Genomic DNA, 22,526 nt, shown 5'->3' on the forward strand with positions numbered 1-22,526 from the left:
GGGTGGGGTGGGGGGGGGGGGTGTGATTTAAAAAACAAAACAAAAAAAAACCACCAAAAAAAAATCTTAAAAGTCAAAACGAAGCACAGACCATTATAGGTAAATACTCTGATTTTGCTTTTTACACCCTCATCACAACTATTGGAAGGATTTTGTCCTCAGTCTAAACTTGATTCCCTTATTAACTTAAAATATAACTACTCTGACACATTAAACTGTTCAAAAAAGTACCCTCACCTACATAACCTGCCTGCATAGGTGGACGATGTAAATTGAGGCAAGGCAAACTCCATTCTACCAACTGAAGTATAAGGAAATGAAAAATAAGTGATCAAAAGAATACTCAGTCTGCTACCATGCCAGATAGCATAGCTCTCGAATTATTTACTAACATAGGAGATCATACAAACTAAAGCATTTATTAGGTCATGACTTAACACCAGGATACACACTTTTGTGTTTAAGTTTTAGGTGTTCTAAACAGAGCATAGGAAATCAAAGTTATAAAGTGTGGACACTAAAAAAACCGACAAGACTGAAGATCTGACATTTTAGCACTTATCTCAAAGGCTTAAAGGACTCGCTATTTGAAAATAATTTTAACTCACACTCATGACTGCAAAAGTTTCTGTGCTGCTACTATTATCCCTTACAAGGAACAAAACACCATACATAATTCCTCACGCTGTCAATCAGTACTGCAACCAATCTACTACAAACATTGTCAATTCACTTACCCACAGGCATACTTCCACCTACCACCTGGTAGAACCTGGAGACCCCCAGAATTTGTTACATTAGAACCAGAGGCATGAACATAAACCCCTATTGCTTATTTACTTATCAGCTGGAAAGGCAGTCAGATCTACAACAACAATATTCTCCAATCAGAACTCCAATCTTTATTGTCTTAAAGATATTAGGGTGATTGAGAGCAAAAGATATAATGCAGGTAGTGTGATATGTATGCAACTATAGCCAACTTTAAAAATATCTTTTAAAAATAAATCTTAAGCATTCTTAAAATCACTTAGTCTCCTGAGAGAAGTTTCTGGTATGAGCTAGGTATGGGTTAAACTGAAAGAGTTCCTAAGAAAGGCCAGCTGTGTCCCACTAATACAGGAAGTTATTTAATAGTAAATATTCCACCTGTCTTTTCTTGAGCACATCCTATGAAGCACTGGCAAATTGTTCCAGTGTCTAACTGATCTTCTCAGAGAAAGTAGCCTGGACTCCAAATCTCAATTTAGCTCTTGGCTTAAAAAGTCTGCAGAACTCTTAAAAAACAAAAACAAAACAAACAAAACCAAACCAAAACAAAAACCCAAAACCAGACATGGCAATACAAAAATGGCAAAGGAAGTTGGGGAGAGACTGTTCATCTCATATTAGGTGGTGCTCACTTCCCCTTGGCCTTCACACATAGCCAAACTCAGAAAATTAAATTCACTGTTTATTCAATAAAAACTCTGATGACTCTATATACTTTCAAATACACCATATGTATAACCACCTAATGGGTTGTACCCATGACCCCTAAGATGATGAGGCATCACAAAAAAGTACCCATACAGGGCAGAAGTTAGCCTACTGCCTTTCTGCTGTGTTACACCTCTGCCAGTTTGCACTGAACGTTTTTAATTCTCTAGGTACTTTAACATCTGTGAAACATTTTATAACTCAAACTATGAGCACACAAGGGTTCCTGCTGTTGTAAACACTGAATCAGCTGAACTACTAGCAACACTAATGGGAATTTACTGCATAAAGGAAATGTATTACAGAAACAGGTTACCACACTTCAGCACCAACGAATAAGTCACAGTACGACTTGCACCAAGTTCAGCAGATCATCCCTCAGCTCTACAAAACCCAAGTTAAATCACTGCCTGCTTACATTTGTATTGCAAGGCTGCAGTGAATGCCATCTGTAGTGAGCACGACTATATGATAACACAGCCTGCAATGTCTGCAAATAAATCTATAGGGAACAAATATCATTACAAAAATTGGACTGTACTGTTAAGAGCCTATCAGTAGCACATGGCAGCCAAATACATTTATTGATGTGGTGGTCTTGTATGTTATTCACAGAAGTGGAAATGTTGAATACTGCATTAAGAGAAACAGGATCAATCCTGTAACTTATCTTATCACAAGATTCAGTATCATGTATACAAAATAATCCAGGATATTTCTCCACAAAATAAATAAAGTATGAGTTATCTACACAAAAATGTATTTGCTTCTTTTTTACGCTACATTACAAGAGTTCTGGTCTATTTCCTGTTTTTCTTTTCAGCATAAGAACTAGCAATTCAGAAGGTGGGAGAATAAACACATTGGGATGTATTATCACAAAAAAAAAAAAAAAAAAAGAGGCAGCTAGGGAACCAAACATGAATATTTAATCTATTTAAATGGAATGAGAGGCATTCATAAAATGCTTGAGCAATGCTGAAGTGAACAATACTGTATATTTCAACTCACTTCCTGCTCCCTCAGTAAAGGTTTGCAACAGCTCCCACTTCTGCTCTTGAGACTTTAGTAATTCAACAGAAGCAAAGAAATGGTTTGACAGTCCCAACAGCTCTATTGATAAAAGAAATTTCAAAGCCTTTAAGTGTCTCTATAAAGGTTAAAACAACAACAGAAAAAAAAAAGCAAGAGAGAGACTTTCTTTTAACAGTCCCTTTTTAAATACATAATTGAAGATCTCAGGCTTTTCAACTGGCTGAAGCTTCAGACCTCAGAATTAAGCTTTATTCAAAATTTAAATTGTGGGTCATCTGAGAACTAGAATTATCAGAATTTCTAAATGCAGGTAGAACTCTTCATATTTTTGCATCACACAAGAAATAACCAAATTTTGTTTCTCTATATCCTAAAGTTAAAAAAAAAAATGGCTTCTTTGCTAAAGTCAACTATACGAATTAAACACGTGAGTTAATAAGAAAGCACTAAGGCCTATGGCTTTAATACAAGTGATATATATAAAGATATTAATAAGTATTATATTTGTAATATATATTAAAATATTAATAAATATTATATATAAGGATACTGCCATTATCATCAATTTATGGCTTCTGAAACATGCTGTCTGGAAACCCTAAACTGACTAGAAATGGTACATGAGACATAACAAATTGCAACTGTCATGCAGTCAGCTCTTGGTTTTAGTAACGAAAGAGTACAAAATAAGATAAAGATATCCTGCTTGACAGTCATTTTTTTCTGGACAGCTTTCTAAACATACTTAAGAACCACATGGCTCTTTAAAACCTCACATTTGAAATGAAATGCCTTAACATTATAAAACAAGTTCTTTCCTGTTAAAATACTCATTCTAGGAAAAAAAGAAGAAAAAACCCAAATCCTCCCATCTCCCCAACAATCTCACACTATTTTTGCTTTAAAACTACATTTTCTTACTAGTTGCAAATCAGTGACGAACACTCTCCCAAAGCTTCAAGACACAAATACAGTTCTAGCTTGCATTTAACTAATTCACATCATAGTTTACCCATCAGCTACACCAATACAACCATCGCTGTGTTAGCAGTTTCAGAGGAACAAAAGTTATATTCATTTTTGTACTGTGCAAGAGAACTGTAGCTACACTGCAGTAGCTTTCATTTTTCCTTTATAAGACCTATGCTAAAACCAGTCACACAATGTGGGCAGGGTGTGTTTCTGTAATATACCATGAACATTTCATCACAGAGCACACAAGAAGGTCCAGAAGCCTCCTCAGTAATAGCAACAGAATGGTCGAAAGGTAAAAAAGAAGAATTTTTGAACAAACTGCCTCCTTCCTCTCAGCTGCCAATGGGACAGACTGTTGTATCTGTCTTTCCTTGTACTGCTTTTTGTTTCTTAAAGGTGAGCATCTTATTTAGAATCATCACTTTTAGTTGGAACAGAAGTACTACATGTTTTGGTTTTGTTTGGTGGGTTTTTTTTTAAAAAAAAAGCTTATGAATTGGACTAACCAGATGAATACTCTGGACTTCACTTTTGAGTGAAGTTTCCCTGATGTACAAAGCAATGCCCTTTATATCCCAGGCCCAAAGTTTTCAAAATTTTTTATCTTACCATTATACAGCTGAAGGTCAGTGATTGTAGCCATATTTCTGGCTTTTACAGTATATAATATGAAAAAAAGCTGTATGATTTTATAGAATGGTCTCAAATAATTCAAAGGTTGGTTAGGGGAAAGCAGAACACCTCTAAAAACATTAGCCTTCTCCATAAAAGCTATGTTATATGACAGCTTTACATTCTATCAACATTGCATTTAATTATGAAAGCAAAATTTGTGTGGATGGAATAATGCATTTTTTTGTTACTGACTCATCTTCCAAGTTACTGAGGCTTTTGAAACTGTACTGTATCAAACATCACACCCTGGAATGCTAGAGCTTACAGCTTGTCTGGCCTCAGGGACTATTTCTCACCCAGTGCAGGCATCCACATCTCACTCAAACGAAATGGGCTTCTTTTGCTGCATATATCAACCATTTATTATGGCAAAGACTATATTCCAAACTACTTACAAGTTCTGAATGTTAAACATCCATATTAATGACAGCTATTGCCCTTCCCTCTTTGCTCTGCCACTTCTCTGAATTTAACAGGAAAGTATGTGAATTTGAGAACCTGCTGATTCAGGACACCTGAACATAAGTTGTATTTTAAACACCTTTTTTTCCATTGCCAACATCTAAATTGTTTCCCCCCACCCTGGCCAATGTGTTCAGTAATCCTGCCTTGTTCCCTACTTCAGGCAATTTATTGAGTACTCTATTCAGGAAAAATGCTGTTGCTAATAGGGCTCCCGACACACTGTTACAGTATGCATTCTAAGGCACAAGGAAAGGGGTTAAGGATAGGAGAAAGTTTCCATTGCACAATGAGGTTGCCAAGAAACTTTTACAGGAGTTAACATGCAACAGGAGAACAGACCTCATAAATTTAGGATTTCCAAATTTTTCCCTCAAACTTGTAGACCATTTTGTGGGCTACAAACATACAACAAACCTGCATCTTTTACAGAGAAAAATTACTATAATTTTTTGAAGCACAACAAATACCTGAAGTAATTTCCAACTCAAAACTGTTTGGAAATAGGTCAAATGACACAAAAATTAGGTATCCTGCTACAGAGTCTGTCAAAGAAGTAGTCATAAATAGCATGTGACCATAAAGCTGAGAACATATTTCTCCCAGAACAGTTTGTGAGCAGAAACGATAATCAATTACTGGCGAGTGATGCGTCTTACTAATGGGGAAAATATATATGGTTTTAAATACACAAGACTATTTCTAGTTAAACACATGAAAGAGTAACCAGTAAGAAGTCAAAAAAATACTGCCTTATGACATTAAATAATTATTGCACATGTATGATGAAAATAATTACATTGCTGTCCATGGCCATCCAAAAATATTTCATATTGATATTTAAAATACTAATAAGTCATCATGCATTTATGACTCATTTTCACATGTGCAAACTCTGGACAGAGCTACAGTTAGTTATCCTGGTTTATGGCACAGTTTCATTTGAATGCTCTCAAATTTTTCTGCAAGACTGAATGTGAACTACAGATAAATATACAACAGGTTTTGCTCTGTTATCCTGCCAGTTGGGGAAAACATTAGAATGTAAAACTATATTATTTTTTCCAACATGTAACTAATTTTGAAGTTGTTAAAAACTGCTGCAATATTAAAGATATGCATACTTTATAGAAGAAAAGGACTACACAACTACATTTTAAATGCACTTAAGTGAAGTCATGCACAAGCCTATCAAATAAATGCTGACTCTGCTACTGAACTAAATTGCCCCACTAAGATATTCACCATGGTTTTGGCTTTGGATTCAGTCCTACAAGCCTACAAACACTGTTTTATGACATTACATAAGTACGGATGGTAATATAACATTTTCAAAGGCACCTAAGTGTCAATGGGATTTGACACACAAGTCATTTAAATGCTTTGAAATAATTTATTATATTTGGACTTTCAGTGAGGGACACTTGGTTACAGGAACTATGTTTGCCTTGTTACCCATGAAAGATAAAAGAGTTCTTTTTGGTTTTAACCCAATCATATTACTTTCAGGGCTTCTCTAACTAAGCCCTCCCAGTAAATAAATCAAAACTCAACTTTCACAAAGGAAAAAAAAAAATACATTAGATCCTACGTTACATGATCAGAAATCAGGTGGGTTTATTTCAGTCTTAAGCTTTTCAATATTTGAAAGTGTAGAAAAAGGCTAAACAATCCCAGTGAGAGAAACCCAGCAAGCTGTGATTGTATACTCTCTAGGCTGAATATGTCCATTGGATTCATGATCTCTATCCTATCGATGTAACTTAATTTTTTTCATTTTCATGCTCCAAGGTGGAGAAACAAGTTTTAGCTATTTTTCTCACAAATCTTTCAGCCTTACACATTCCAGTATCATCCTCACTCGTCTTAATGACAGATGAGAGGTTAAATGAAATTCGAGTCCTTTCTTACTGTTTGTCCCCCAAAGCTGGAGTTTGATAGTACCCATCCACTGCAATAAAAAGCTGTTCTGCGCTTCCTCCGGAATTTAGTTCAAATGACTACCCATGGGTTGTACAGTGTATGAGCAGCCCTGCCCTCTGCTCTCATACAGTCACCATTCAAATTTTGCTCCTGTAAGTAACAAGTGACATACCCAGCGGAGAGTATTTAGCATTCCCCATACAAACCTTCCATGTATAAATCTCCCTTTATGCTTGCAGTAAGATAACAAATAACTTGGTTTTCAATTTTCTATGCATTTTTGCCAACTTTATAACTACACTTTTGTAGCTGAACTCATTTGTACCTCTACTAGCCTCAGGTATTTCCTGGTCTGTGTTGTATCACACTTCTTTTACCCAATTACTTTGGGAAGCAATTCCATTTTAGGATTTTGAACTATACTAGTGCAGAATACTCATTTATTAACAGTTGACAATTTCACATAATGTCAACTTGATAAATTATTTGTCCAGTTTAGGGGGCTCTTTGTGTCTCTAAAGTACAAATAAATATTTTCATATGATTGCTGTTCCAAATTTAGGTTTAGTAAAATCAAAGTTTTAATGAAAAATGTATTCATCTTGTATTTCAGTCCCTCTGTGGCAGCTCTGCAAAGCAAGGTATACATGGCTAGCACTTACAAATAATAACAAATCACATAAAGCTCAAAGAAACAAGTAGAAGGCTTCCTATTAATTTTATAATCTTAGCAGTGCTAAGAAGTACAAGAAAGCCTTATACAATAATCTGCCAAAAACATAAATAAAGCCTGCTAATCTCATCTCCTCTCAGCATCTAACTAATGAGAAATGCAACTAAGTAAGCACTATGCATGCTAAATCACAGGGGGGTTATAGTTAACAATTTAGCTTAATAATCAAACATGCTATCAACAGCAATAAGTCTTGTTTGGAAACAACTTTGACATAACCAATCTGTTGAGTTAATCAGCGACCCACAAATCTAAGCTCCCAAATTTAACTAGCTTGACCTACATCAGTCCACTTGCATTTTAAACATGCAAGTTCTGTTAATTCATACAATTAATCCAAGATAAGCACTAGCTTACTCTGCTGAACTACATGAAGTCCATTAGCAGTCTGTTTTAAGTAAATAAATTATCAGGATCTCTCAAACATCTTAAACATTACCCCCCAATATGCTACTTACTCCTTCAACATCTAAACTAAAATTGTAGAAAGTACTGGTATTTAGCATTCTATAATGTGTACCTTGCTTTGTCGTAATACAATTGCACATAAGCAGTGAGCTTTCTTCTAAAGAGTAAGAGTTTTAAGCAGTATGTGGAGAATTTTGCAGAGTCTACATAATTAACAAGATAGATCAAATTTTGTGCCCAGCCGCTTGACATTTTCCTTATAAATTTATGACTAAAGCCTTTATTTATGCAAGTACAGCAGATCTAAAATTTAACGGCTGGAGGACCGAGAGAACAAGGTCACCCAAAACTGTTAAGTTTTATTCCCTGACAAAAATAAAAATACCTCTTTTTTCTTTTCTGCATGTGAGGACTTAGAAGAAAAGGTAGCAAGGAAACTAAAGGAATAAACAAAATGTGAATGTGCTTCACCCTTCCCACCTCCTTCAAAGTTTTGTCACAGTCTAAATTAATTCCTGAGTGCAGAAGTTTGTGATGGCCTTTCTCATGTTGTGCCTTGAAAGCTCACTGTCAGGAACTCTTATTCCACTGCTCTTCAAGTGAAAGACCCCTAAGTAAGACTGCAACTACTGCAGAGGGCAGTGTAGACCAGCTGTACAGGTAGCTCACTTTTCTCCACTAAGTTAGTACTGGTCATCTAGCCATGAGATATGAGCTGCTGCATGGGCTGTTTGGTAGATCACAGGGCAGAGAATAGCACTTTTCAGAAAGGGAGTCAGATGTAAAGTTGGGACAAGACCCCCTACTTAATGCATTGTGCCTTTCTCCTACTTCACACGGCACACTTCCCAGGTCTCAGGCAATTGTATTTCAATTACCAGGGTGGAAAGAATTCAGCATGCACGTTTTGCTTTAAAGTTCAAGGGTTTTAAACATTTAGAGAAAAAAAAAAAATCCTTCATCCCACATCCTTCATCCTGTGACAGGAGAAGGAAACCTTTACACAGACTGGTATTTTGGCTTTTCCATCTTTGGTGATCCAGATTAATGCAAACGCAAACTGTAATCTTCACAGTTGTCATTTTCACAGGGTAGCTTTTACTATTTTGTAAGTGTTTAAAGTAGACAGCCTAGATTTATTTACAGGAACAAAAACAAGGGTATCAGCACTCAGAAACCATTATGTTACCCTCATCATTTTCCAATTTTGAAATAATACAGAGCAAGTGTGGAAACAACCCTCAACTTACTTTCCTCTACTAATCAAGACTGAAGGGACAGATTTAATTCAGACAGTAGGAAATCAGGGCCAAGTTAAACATTTCATTTGCATGCATGCACAGCAAACAGCAAAGGCTCTTTCGTTAGATCAGCTCTTCATGCACTTCTGAAGGTAATCTTAGGCAAAGGCACGGTAACCAAGCACAGAGTGATCATTAACAGCAGGCAATAAAAATGAGCCCCGTAGCATTACCTCATCCTGAACTCTCATCCAAGCTATGTGTAACCTTCTCAGTACACAAGGAGAACAAGCAAGTTTTAACTACCTAACCACTGTGACAGGCTGCAGCTGCAAACTGCAACTCTACTGCTTCATTAACCATGTCAAATTAATGTTGAATCCTAAACAGAAGCAGGAGATAAAAGGAGTTTTAAAAATCAAGCAAGCAAGCAAGCAGCAGTATCAGCCCATAACTCTTCAGTCATCTCTAGTCTCCAAGAAAAACAAAATAAAAGAAAGAAAAATTAATGTGTCCGTGATTCTGCTTGACTTTAAGCTTTTAATCATACATCTCTGCACCTTCTTCAGCTGCATTCTTTAATCATGGAAGGCCCCTTCTGAAAGGGGACCACACAATCTTCTCTCACTCTCCACCTTCACCAAAGCACCACAGCAGTCTGGGAAATTAAGTGGCAGGTAACAAAATATATTTAAAAAAAAAAGTGTCCCCAACTATGAAACTAATGAATAGCAAATATGTAAATTATGAAATTCAGGTACATTGTTTTCTTGCTCCTTTACTTCTCAACACTTTTACTTAATTTACCCCCTGCAAACAGTAGACTGGCAGATGAAAATTTTGGATTTTTAGCGCTCTAAGCATAATTTTTCTCAAGTCCATTTACATAGATGGTTTTGTTCTGTTATGGGAAGGTAAAATGCTACCTATACCCTTTCAAAGAAAATGTTTACACTCAACTAATTTAACTAGAATCAAATTAAACACATCTGTAGCTATCTTTAGATGGTACAAATTGAACTAGCAGCTTATATCTTTTGTAGTAAGGATAACACCACATTCAGTGTTTGCTGCATATTGTGCCACATGATTTTAGCAGAAACAGTGGTTTCTGAACAATATCCACAAGTAAACAGCTGAAAACAAACATACAGAAACATTAACTCAGGCTGTCTGTCCAGCTAGCTGGTAGAAGACACCTGTCTTTCACGTCCTAGTAGTAGTTTTGTTGCAGCCATGATGACCTAAGGATATAGGCAAGACTGATTTTGGGCACAGAGGTACTATCTAGGTATATACTTAGAAGTAGTAGAGCAGCTTCCCCATTTACTGAAGAAAAGCCTGTGCCTCCAAAAGCTGGTCTACTTTTTCCAAACTAGGTACTCAGTTGTGCTACTAAAAATGTAACACCCACCTTCAGAATTTGTCCTGCATAACCTTAAAAAGAGTACAAATCCATTTGGACCATAAATTGACTAAAGTATTCATTGGTTGACTGGCCTTAAGTAGTCCTCAAAACAATTAAAAAAAAATCAAGATTATATCTAATGTTATTTTTATGACATTCATACCAAGAAAAATACTATTAGAATAGTTAGTCAGTCATGTTCAAACAGAAAACATTTCTTTTACAGCTGTTTTCATCCTGAAAATTGAAAAACACATATGAGCATTCTTCTGTGCTAGTGTCATTAGCTACACAATCCATCCGCGAGTGCCACAGAAGAAGCCATTTCAGTTTTTATAATTCTGTATCAAAGTTGCAAAGAAATTGAAGTTTTGTGTGTGTATATATATGTAAAAAAAATTAAAATCCCCACAAAATTTCAACACAAAGACTACTTAAAAGCACTTCTGTATTCAAGTTTGCAACAAACATGTTGCTAACAGTAGTCAGAAACCTACTACTAAATCAGCAAACTGAAATAATAAGGACAGAGATAATGTTAATAAGAAAGCAGCTAAATCACTTTCCATCTCAATAGCATCTAGCAGTGTGCTGGGAACCTGAAGGGGGCGGGGGGGGGGGGGGGGAAAAAAAGGCACACACAAAAAAAAGAAGCCAAAAAATTATAGCAACCTCTGGAAGCTGCAGGCTTAGGTTTCACAAAGCACTGGTCTAGTTCCATTTAGTTTGGGTTTCCAATTACAGCAGTTTCAAAAGCAACCAGTAATTTCAGTATCTGAATTTCAGATGCACTTCAGAAGACATGACAGCTGAGGCACGTGAATTCTAACCTGTAATGCTAGAGTTCTCGTTATGCCAGTAAGTGATGGAATTTCCAGTATTTTAGTTTACTTTGAAAGAATGATATAATGCATCAGTTTATTTTACTATATAATGATACACATCACTGTGTTTTTCTTTTACCTTTTGAATCCATCTTTATAAGCCACTTGAGCAGGACAGGAAGTGTTAATTATTCACCATAAAGATTTCTGGTCTTTCCTGAATTAGTCACACGAGAACATTAATAGTCAACGGAGAGACTGCATCACAGAATAATGGATAATAATGGGGTCCTATCTTCATCAAGAGATTACTGCAAAACCACCTGAGATTTGCAGATGTGTAATGCAGGTGGTTCTTGTTCTTCTAATTGCATAGCAACTCTTCTGATTGAAAAATACTTCCTCCACCCACCACAAACACTTCCTTCTACGTGAACAACATTGGAAACAACATGTCAATGGGTCAATATTGTCCTAGAGCAAGTTCTGATTTAAAACAAACACCTCTCTCTAAAGGACAGAGCTGGAGAAGCTGTAAATACTCCTTGCTACCAAGTCTCTCATTCAAGACTCCTAAAGCACTGTGGAATTAAAAGTGATATATGAATCACTAGTGAAGGAAAACATGGAAAGGGAAAAGCATGGACCGACTGTCACACAGTACATCAGCAGCAGAAATAGTAATAAATCCTCTCCAGACTTAAATGCCAAGAAGGGGACTTTTATTTAAAAAAAAGGAACACTCTACTACCCTTATCTTTATGGGTTTATAGTCTCTGAACTCTTGTAATAAATGTATTTAAAAAAAAAAATCAGCATTAGAGCACAATGTCTGTATATTTGGAATCACAGTACCCAAGGGAAAGTTAAAACAGGAACGTGCCCAGTGTCCAAAATAAAACCAATGCTAAATTACAGACAAAATGAGAAGAATATATAGTGACATTCTAACATCTAACTAATTCTGGAAAAGAAATATACTCTAAAACAGGCATGTTAGAAGTATCACGAACACTCCATGTATTTGACAACACCACAAGTTACAAGCAGCAGAGTTAGTCCACTTTTTTTAAATAAAATGAGGGGTCAGTTTGCTCCATCTTAAGTTAATTATTATTTCCAAGGTAAGTTTAATTTCAGTTACTTTGCCATGAAGTATTAATCACAAAGCTCCAACACCAAGAAAAAAAGATATTTGAAGTGTTCAAATGCTATTGTTAACTGCTTTCTTTTGAAAGCTCAAAAATGAGTTAACACCTAGGGAAGTTACTGAGTATATCTGGATTAATCCTAAAAGCCCTTTATCAGTCATAGCACAGCTGATGGTTCATCCAGACATCTATGTAAAAATGAAAAAACAAGATTTCAGTGGCTTCAAAGAACGACCGTATTTTAAATCTTCTAAAATTCTGAGCATTCAAAAAAAATTAAATCATGATGCTTTCCATATCATTTTTTTTTCCTATTAAAATCTGAATAATTAGACTAACATGCTTGCAAATTAAAATTGGGAAGAACCTCTGTTATGGAAACATAGCAAGTTAAAAATGCTTTCACTCCTTCAAAGTATACAGTCAAAAGTTGATTCTAAAAATAGGAATTATTAGATTTTAAACTGATTAACATATTAACAATTCAGGGGAACACTTGAAACCTATCTGCATGAATAAGCAAGCATTTAACAACACAGACAATTTTAGAAACTGTTATTGTCCATTAGTTCTCTGAAGGAGATTACTAAAAAAAGGTAACACTAGGACATGAAACAATGAACAAGCATTACTGCATCCGACACCAATGCCTCTTCTTGCAAACTGGTGTCAGCAGCACCTGACCTAAGAGTCACCTTTCTCCAGCTAAAAATGCAGTTCATTGAGTAATATTGGATACTTGTTAAAGAAAAGTTTCAAAAGACAGTTAACTGATTTATCAAAACACTAGATTCCTTAATATTGACATTATCCTGGACCAAAATAGCATCTAATCAACAGTTAGAAGGACAATACAATTTCCAATACCTAGGAACTCTTGCTAAATGACAGCATTTTGCCTACTTTATATATGCAACTTCCTCTGAGGCACCACTAACAACATATAATTAGAGATCAAAATGCTGCAGTTATGGTGACAGGGCTGATCTCAGTAGCAGTCATATCGTGAAGGCTGGTTGTGTTTTAGCAATTAAGTCAATGAGGACATGACTTTGGACTCTGCTCTTCTAAGCGCACAATTTGGAGGTTATCATGGAACCAGCCTGCCTTTTTTTTAAAACACTGCTTCCAATCTATTGTGCTCCTTTCTTCTCCCCCTTCCTTAGCTGCTTAGGAATTAAATAGAACTTCTACATTCGAACAAGCAGAAGTTGAATATATACATTATAAAACAGGCCGTCAAATTAAACAACTCACCTAGCATCACATACTACATAGACTAAAGATCTAGAAACTAAAGACAGTAATCATCAAACCACCTATTTTTCTCTCAGTTTGTCTGACTGCTTATTAAAATTATTTTAGGAAAACCAGTTTTTATCTCCATTCAAAATTTTTCATTACTTCCAGTTAGTCTATTTAATTTACACCAAACAAACACTAAAAATCCAACACTAGCCAAAGTATGTTTATTAAAGGACATAATGTCAATTAAAGTAATTTAAAAAATAAATTCCCTTAAACCACTAATAAAAATACTACAACATTTAGAAACTGATATTTATCTTCCTCCTATTGACCTACATTGTTCAAGTTCAGAGCATGCATATGCTGGCCAAATTAAACAGCAGGAATTGAATAGGATACCTACAGTTCTTTCATAAATAATGTAGGGCAGCATTCCTTGCTGCAGGGAAGACCCCAGAGGATAGATTAAATGTAAAAATCCATCAACAATTTCCTAATTCAGCTTCTCTGTACAGGCAAGTACTGCACTTACCACAATGCTACTACCCAGATGCTATTAACAGAGAAATTGAACACGGAACTGCAAACATCTTCCTTCTCCAGCTCATGGAATACTAAAACTCTTCAATTAATACATTTTCCTGAGTACAGGTAAAGAATAATTTAGAGTGAATGGACCTATGTATTACAATACACTCACTGTTTGACTTCCAAGCTATGAGATTTCAAAAAATGTATTAAAAAAAAAAATTTAAACCCCACACTCCTTAAGCATATAAAATTCTCACCAATTCAAATAAAAGATCCATCCCCATTATTAAAAAAAAAAAACCAACAAAAAAACCAAAACAGTGTAACACCAAAATCTTAAATTAAAAGATAATGGTTGGGCATTTTTGCAGAACCTAAAACCACCAACCCGCTTCTGCTGTATGTTAATGTCATCTCCACAGTCTGAAACCATTGATCGGCACCATCCACACAAAGGTTTCATTTTCAGAAAGTGGTTTTTAGAATTTTGGAATCATTTTGCATTCGCTGCATATAGTGTCCTCAATCCTATTTTCTTATGTGGCCTTCTCAGTGCCCTGAGAAGATGCCTTTCTAATATCTGCAACCACTCTGATCTAAGTTCCTTCACAAATCTGATGTCTAGAGGAGTCAATTCATGCTGCAGCTATTGCCCGATTTTTAATTCTTCTTCCAAAACCAGAGAAGGGACTCCATGCCCTGCCTATACTAAATAGACAGGAAGGATTTCTCCCATTTGAGCAAAAGAGGAGACAAAAAAAAGGGAGAACAGATCAATGTAATTTACCAGCTTAAACTGAATATGAAGTTTATCTCTGAAATCCAAATAAGGGCTTCAACATAATCAAGATCAAATACTGTCCAAAAACATTCACAAGACATTTCTGATAACACTGTAAGATACAAAGTTAGTCAGTCAAGGTTGCATATTTGAGGACATACAGGAGCACAGTGACATTCTAAATTTCAAAGAATGTAAGCAATATTTTGCTGAGAAAATATATCACATTCATCATTCATACCAACTGCCTCTAAAGAAACTTATGTCTATTTATATGCACAAATTTCTAATTTAAAATAAAAATCCAGTAATAATTGGCATAGCATGTTAGTGAAAATATTCAAGTCAAAACTAAACAACTCCAGTTAATATATCCATCAAGGATCATTCTCTCAAGTTAATGCTTTGCGTCACTGATTTCAACACCTTAAAGGAAATACCAGGTCATGATGCTTCCGTTAATTCAAGACTTCAACAGCTCTCCAAGCCTAACATGCAGCAACAACCTTACCACTTTTGTGGAAGTTTGATGTTGAAGTGGTTAAAATTTATGCAACTAAAAACAGCAGTAGTATTTCCTTAAAACTGATACCTATATTATAACCCTCTAACAGACTGGACTTACCATTAGAAACTTTTGAGAACCCAAAGCACATTCAATAAAATGAAACTATACAAAACACAACATATCTATGCTACCATACAACATTGAACATTTTACTAATTAGCATTAAGACAGGTATTTTGTAGCACTAACTGTGGAATAATCATTAGCAATGCCCAAATCACAATACCTTCAACTAATCACACTTTACAGAAGACATGAAGAAGGTACTGACCGACAGGAAGATAGAAAGAAACCTGGGAGGTGACCTAGACACAGTAACTTTTAACTCCTCCAAGCTTCAAAAAACAGCACACAATCTACAACTTTCTTGTTCGTTTCCACTTGTAGGAGCAGCAGCTATGACACTGAATTTCATTCTGACTGATGAGGAAGTTACAGTTAGATTAAAAGGTGCTGGATACGTCTGTCTATAATTAGCACAGCATCCATCTACAATTAGAAAATATTTCTAAAACATTTTATATAAAGATTTTGAATAAATTCATGGTTTAAGCAAGTTTTGGTTTTGTTTTGTTTGCACAAATTCTGGCTTCACTGAAGAAGTGAACAGACATTTTTAATCAAGCAGGCATATTTTTGGATCTTCTTAAACAAAACACCCTCATACACCAGCTGTTTGAATTTATTCACTCTTTAGAATTATCACACAGCAAGATTAAAGGAAACAAAATCAATTACTTTTTTTTTCCATAAAGCAAATGGTTAAATTATGGAACTACTTGCTGCAGGATGTTGTGAGGGGTCAAGAGTACACATGGATTCACCAAGACATTATGTAAATTCATAAAAAAATAGGTAAGACCTACTAAGCCATAAATCTATAAAAGAGAGGACAACCTTATGTCAGACTGCCAGAAGCAAAGGAGGTATACCAAGATAAGCATCACTGCATGCTTGCTCTGTCCTTACTTCGGCATCACTTATCACCCAAATCAGAAACAGGGCTGGATGCATCTTTGTTCTGATCCAGAACAGCTGTTTTTCATTAAATAACAAAATCTCCTTTCTGTTTTGTCTGTTCTACTAAGCACTGCAAAAGAAAGCATTGTTTTCACATTCCTAGAAAAAAGCTTATTACAGTTAAAGTATTAAATCCAGTTCATCTGCTTTTACTTCGAGTGCCAATAACCCCCATTCCTAAAGGTAAGCTTCTGCAGCAAACAGAAAACTTAGCCCTGATCCAATATATGGTACCTTGCAACTGCGTTTGCAGGAGGCGACTGCTCACTGTTCAAAAGAGTGAAAAAAAATTCTATCTTTTGACTTCAGTTGAGGTGCTCTTCTAGTTGTATTATGACTGAGGGAAATCACAAGAATGTCACAATTTATCATTCTTTATTCTGGATATTCTTATTCAAGCAGGGAACATGACAAAGTTCAATTCCCCACCACCACTCTCTCCTCAGATAGAACCTTCTCTACATCTCATAATTCTCAATATCTTATAAAATTAAGATCCAAGCAAAGAATTTCAGCGTCTCTCCAGTGCCTGCTATCATTCTCTGTAGCAGTTCCTAGGAAAACTTGTAAATAAATCAATTCCTCATGAGACTCTCCCTTTCTGCCAGTTAAATAATTTGACACTTCTGTTGTGCAACACACGAGCAGATGTGTTACAGCAGTTAATGATAGTTTAACTACAAACTGCTTCAAGTTCTTTTACCCAAAGATTTGACGGAGTATTAAATAAGTTCATGCATGCGTAACAAAAAAAAATACAATATTCAAGTATCTTTAGTCTTAACCTAATACCAAAACAGAGTACACGGTCCACAGCAGGCAAATTAATTACTTTAGCCCAACGAACTAGTTTCCTGTGATAGATGGCCTATAAACATTTGTAATAAATAAAAGCAAACAAGCTTTTATCTTACTCGCAAAAAAATGGTGTAGGTCTTATACAAGGTAGTAAGAATTAGCCTTCCTAAAACATAAGTGTCATTAATTTATTGATTTAAATCAATTTATCACTTTAGAGAAAACAACTAACATTTCTGATCATCGAATAACTGCAAAGAAACCCTGCCCCTCAGACAGCACTACCCACACACAGCCACCCCAAAGCACCTTATTCGATCCTCACTGCTCACTATTCACTCAAAGTCCCCAGTTAATACTGAGGTCTAACAAACAATAACTTGTTTGGCAGTGCATACGTTGTTTTGGATAAACCCACAGATTCACTGCTTATTCTAGCATCTGAATCAAAGCTTACCAGAGTAAGTGAAAGCCTGCCTAAGGAACTGCATGATACAAGACCAGTGAAAACTAATTCTCAGAGGGAAAGGTATATATTTCAACAGCTTATTCAAGCCTCATTTAGGAACATCTATGTGAAGTTTCAACAGTGGTTAAAGCAAAATTAGGTTTATGAAGGCATTATGCATTCACGATGACCTACAGAGCCTATGAGATTAGAAAGTATTTATTAAAAGGACAGTCACTGAGAGTTCATATGGAATGAACAGCTGTAATCACCAAAAAAAGGAAGGAAAAGACTAACCAGAGAAGAGGCTTCTTAATGGCATATATATATATAGTCATTATTTGTTTAGAAGTTAAAAGCAAGCTTTGGTGATACACAGTCACAAACTAATCATGCTTATATTAAATGATTCACCATTTGATCAAATGTTTAATATTAGTAAACAAAATTGAGAAAAGAGCCAGATTGGCATGGCAAGGACCTGATGATACATAAGTGACCGGAAAATCCAGACTCTGGATTGGGCCTGCACAGAATGCTTGGGGCACAATGTCTCATCACACATATGATGCATGCAGTGTCAGAGAAAGGCAGAACAAATAGTAACATTCTGCAAAACCCCTGCTGGCATGTTCTCAAACAATATTGCCATCAGATTTAGCTGACTACAGTACCTTATAGTTGCCAGAAATAAGATGAGATGAAACTAATCATACTGTGTTTTTAATCAACTTCCTGCTGGCTGCCACCATTTCAAGAATGGAATTCATTTGTTTTACGTCTATTAACATACTTCCTTCTTTTCTGGTTCTAAGGCACTGAATGCAATTGTATGGTATCAGTCTGGACCATAAGAAAAATAAGCAGTAGTCACCGCAGTACAAGTAGAATTGTAAAACTATTACCCTCTCTGACATACTCTTTCACAGTACATGCTTCTAGCAGCCAAGGAGTATTTTAGCTTACAAGTTTCACCTATGCATATAACCATTTAACAGTAAAAGCCCCAGCCCTTTGATGAGCTATACACAAGTGAAACCTTCGTGGAGTCCTGTAAAAGCCAATGGGGAGCTGCCAACATGTAGTTCATTAAAGAATCATGCCTCATCTCTAAAAAGCAAAATGGCTTAACTGGAATATATACATATAGTAGTATCTTCATGTATTTAGTAACTTAGAGCTGAAGATTTTATATATACCATAAAGTGAACCAGGTTACTGAAATCATAGAATCATAGAATCATTTAGGTTGGAAAAGACCTTCAAGATCATCGAGTCCAACCATTAACCGTGCCCACTAAACCAGGTCCTGAAGTACCCTGTCCACTCACTTTTTTAATATCTCCAGGGATGGTGACTCAACCACTTCCCTGGGCAGCCCATTCCAATGTCTGACAACCCTCTCAGTAAAGAAATTTTTCCTAATATCTAACCTAAATCTCCCTTGCCTCAACTTGAGGCCATTTCCTCTCGTCCTATCTCCAGCCACCTGACAGAAGAGCCCAGCACCCACCTCACTACAACCCCCCTTCAGGTAGTTGTAGAGAGCTATAAGGTCTCCCCTCAGCCTCCTCTTTTCTAGACTAAACAGCCCCAGTTCCCTCAGCCGCTCCTCATAAGACCTGTCCACTAGTCTTAGAAAAAACCCAACATTACATGGTCTGCTAATCAAGAAAAGAAGAAAGAATTTTTCTAGATCATAAGAATGAGAAGTTAAGCATAACATAAACTCTAGATGAAGTAACCTAAAATAACTTGCATACTGCACCCCTTCCAATCTTTGTACACTAAGATTATTTCAATAAAAAGCAAGATAGCTGCAACTGACTGAAGTTTAAGATCTAAAAATAGGAAGAAAGGGGAGCAAAATATTTCCAGACAGTAAGTTTTATGAGAAATTCACACAAAACATGAATACAGATGAGAGGTTTCCCAGTCGAGATTATCTGGGTAACTGAAATGATTTTGTAAAATATAAAGATCATCTCAGTGCTCCATTTGAACTTTACTTGAGCAGAAATGACAGACTGGATGTTCTAAAAAGAAGGGCAAGTATGCAGAAGATTTAAGGATGGATTCCATCATCTTCAACAAAAGGTAAGCTAACGTTAGCCATTGACCTTAAGCAGACGTCTCAGAAGTTCTGAACAGTGTCACTGAAGTCTCTTCTCTCAGCTGTTCATTTTTCAGTCTCTTAGATCTTGAAACATCAAGAGTTTAGTAGTTTTCCAGTCACTAGAGATTCTTGAAACCTACAGGATCTGAATTTCTAATATAAAACCAAGTATTTTAAAAGAACCACGCCTCCAACTTTAATGCAGTAGTACATACCAGTCTTCTCCTGTAATCTCTTTGCATGCCACCACTATCAACATGCATCTCAGGAGCTACTTCTATCACTGTTCACCAGTAGGCAAGTTTTAGCCCAGAAACCCACAGCTTACTTCAATTTTAATGGTTCTTTCAGTATTTTCCGCAATGTTTCCTATCTTTGTGGATTACTGGAGAAAGTGTGCATCTTGCAGCAAACAGTCCTGGCTAAGCATTACATAAAATCAATCAATAAAAACAAACAAACAAACAAAAAAACCACCATCTTTTATACTTGGCAAAATCTAGACCTTATTTTCTGACCCACTGACACTGAGTTGTTCTGCTACCTACATGGTTCAGGCTCACTGAAGAACAACTGTGAAAGGATTCTCAATCATTGGACCAATGGGGACCAGGAAACATAAAGCAACATTATTCCTCTATGTTACTTTATTTACAAATTTCATGGAAACTACTACATTAAATTACAAGTTTCAGAACTTTTCATAGCCTTAAATGTCCTGCAGATAAACAGCAAATACAGTTCTGTTATTCCAAAATGTCACTTAATAGACATATAAAAGTGACATGAAAGTCACAGATATGACTCTGTCTTAAGACATGTTGCTGGTAATAATCCTAGCTGACATCTAGAGCAGCAGAATTCCAACTTCAGATGCATATAACTCTTTTTGCTATCAGGATTTACTTTCTTCAGAAAGTTGGTATAAAACTGTAACCCCTTAAGTACTCCTGCCAATGCAACTTCACTAGAAGGGCATGGCTATGCAGATTTACCAGCCAATCTTTTCAAGCACTAGCAAGACCTAGGTACGCAGGGACAGGAAGACACTTAATTTTCCTCAGGACCGAGAAGTAAAACAAACCGTCAAACTCTGGAAGCTGACAGCACAGTTTTGGGTTTTGTTGGGTTTTGTTTGGGTTTTTTTACGTGAAAAAACAGATATGTAGTTTGTCACTGCGTATTGAAATGTACCTGGCAGACACTTAAAAGAAACTGAAAAACATATTAGTTTATTCACTGTACTGGTGGAGAAAGTAAGCTTTTTTCCACAGTGCTGTCTTTCAAAAATATCTTACAAGAAACACTACTGCATGGATGATACCCTAAGGCAAAAAAAAAAAAAAAAAAAAGGCAAAAAAAAATACCGTTTGGATAGCTGCTTGTGCAAGGGAAACATATTTAAAAAAAATTAGCAGTTTTAAAGGAAATGGGTTTTCTTGAGAGCCTCCTATCACCACTAAGCGGATCCTTGAACACGAAGCACCAGATTCTCTTCTCATTATCACAACACGCTGAACTAGCCAAGAAGTTCAGCCCAAAGAAAAAGTTCACTTTCAACTTTCTGCAACTCTCCTTTTGCATCAGTATCATGTTACAGAAGTCAGTACCCTACATTAGAGATAGCAGCAACTTGCCTTCCACTACATTACACAAAACATGAGGGCCAAATATGGGAGCCTAACAAAACAAAAATAAATAAAATAATTTACTGTATATTTATAGTCTGTCTTGCAAGATCACTCCCAACAGGGCCATGGCATTTGTTGCAGTTCAGGCTTCTGTCATAACTCAGAAATGGGATTTCATTTAAAATCCTGCCACTCCAATAAACCAACCAAATGTACAGTGACATCACTAAATCACTCTTATTGCATCTCTTTTCTCTCAGCCTCCACTTCGCCGGAGTACCTTAAATTGTATGACATAAATCCCAAGAAGGTACAATCATAGACAACCGCAAATCTCAGGCGGGCCCTCAAAAGTCTATTTAGCCACATATTCTCTGAACTTTCCATAAATAAGAACATTAGGGACTAATGTTTCTGTGACATACATTAAAGACACTTTATGATCATGTGTACCTGCCAGTATACCATCTGCCATGATACATCTGATTTAAAAAAAATAAATAAATAAAATCAGCAACAGACACATCTTCAACAGACATGACCCTAGAGGTGACAGGAGTTTAGCAAGGAACAGCCCTACTTTTTTTTCCACCTTTGGCAAACAGGAATGACCCTACTTCCTCCTTTCTAAAAGGGGATCAGCTAACAGCTAACCTGGACCTTATCTATTATGAACCTCCCTGCCTTCATAAGGTGGAGAAAGTCGTATATTTTTGTCCTTAGCCTTTTTCCTTCATTGGCGACGCTGCCCTGCCCGAACAGCAGCAAGAGCTCCCCGTTCCCGGGCGCGGGGCACGGATGTGTCAAGCACCGCGCTGCAGGACACCCAGCCGGGCAGCCAAGGGCCCGCATTCCTCATCTGCGCCTATGAGGAGCTAAAGGCAGGCCCCGGAGCGCAGCCCGTAGCCGCCTGCCCCCCCCCTCCCCGCAGCCCCGAAGGAGGGGCAGCCGCTCCACAAACCTGTGTGCCTGGGGAAGCGAGCGGGCCTCCCCCCGCCGAGATGCCGGGAAGGCCGCGGGGCCGCCGCTCGCGGACAGGCCGCCCCCCTCCGCGCCCGGTGGGCAAGGCAG

General features: G+C 36.7%; 1 protein-coding gene across 1 annotated transcript in view; it reads right to left on the minus strand.

Moving 5' to 3' along the window:
* The window catches only part of ZFAND3 (zinc finger, AN1-type domain 3), a 144,866-nt gene that overhangs the window by 121,542 nt on the left and 798 nt on the right, over positions 1-22,526 (minus strand). The window lies entirely within an intron of this gene.

This window comes from Haliaeetus leucocephalus, unplaced genomic scaffold (assembly GCF_000737465.1).
Source record: "Haliaeetus leucocephalus isolate CR32 unplaced genomic scaffold, Haliaeetus_leucocephalus-4.0 Scaffold752, whole genome shotgun sequence".
NCBI classification, from domain to species: Eukaryota; Metazoa; Chordata; class Aves; order Accipitriformes; family Accipitridae; genus Haliaeetus; species Haliaeetus leucocephalus.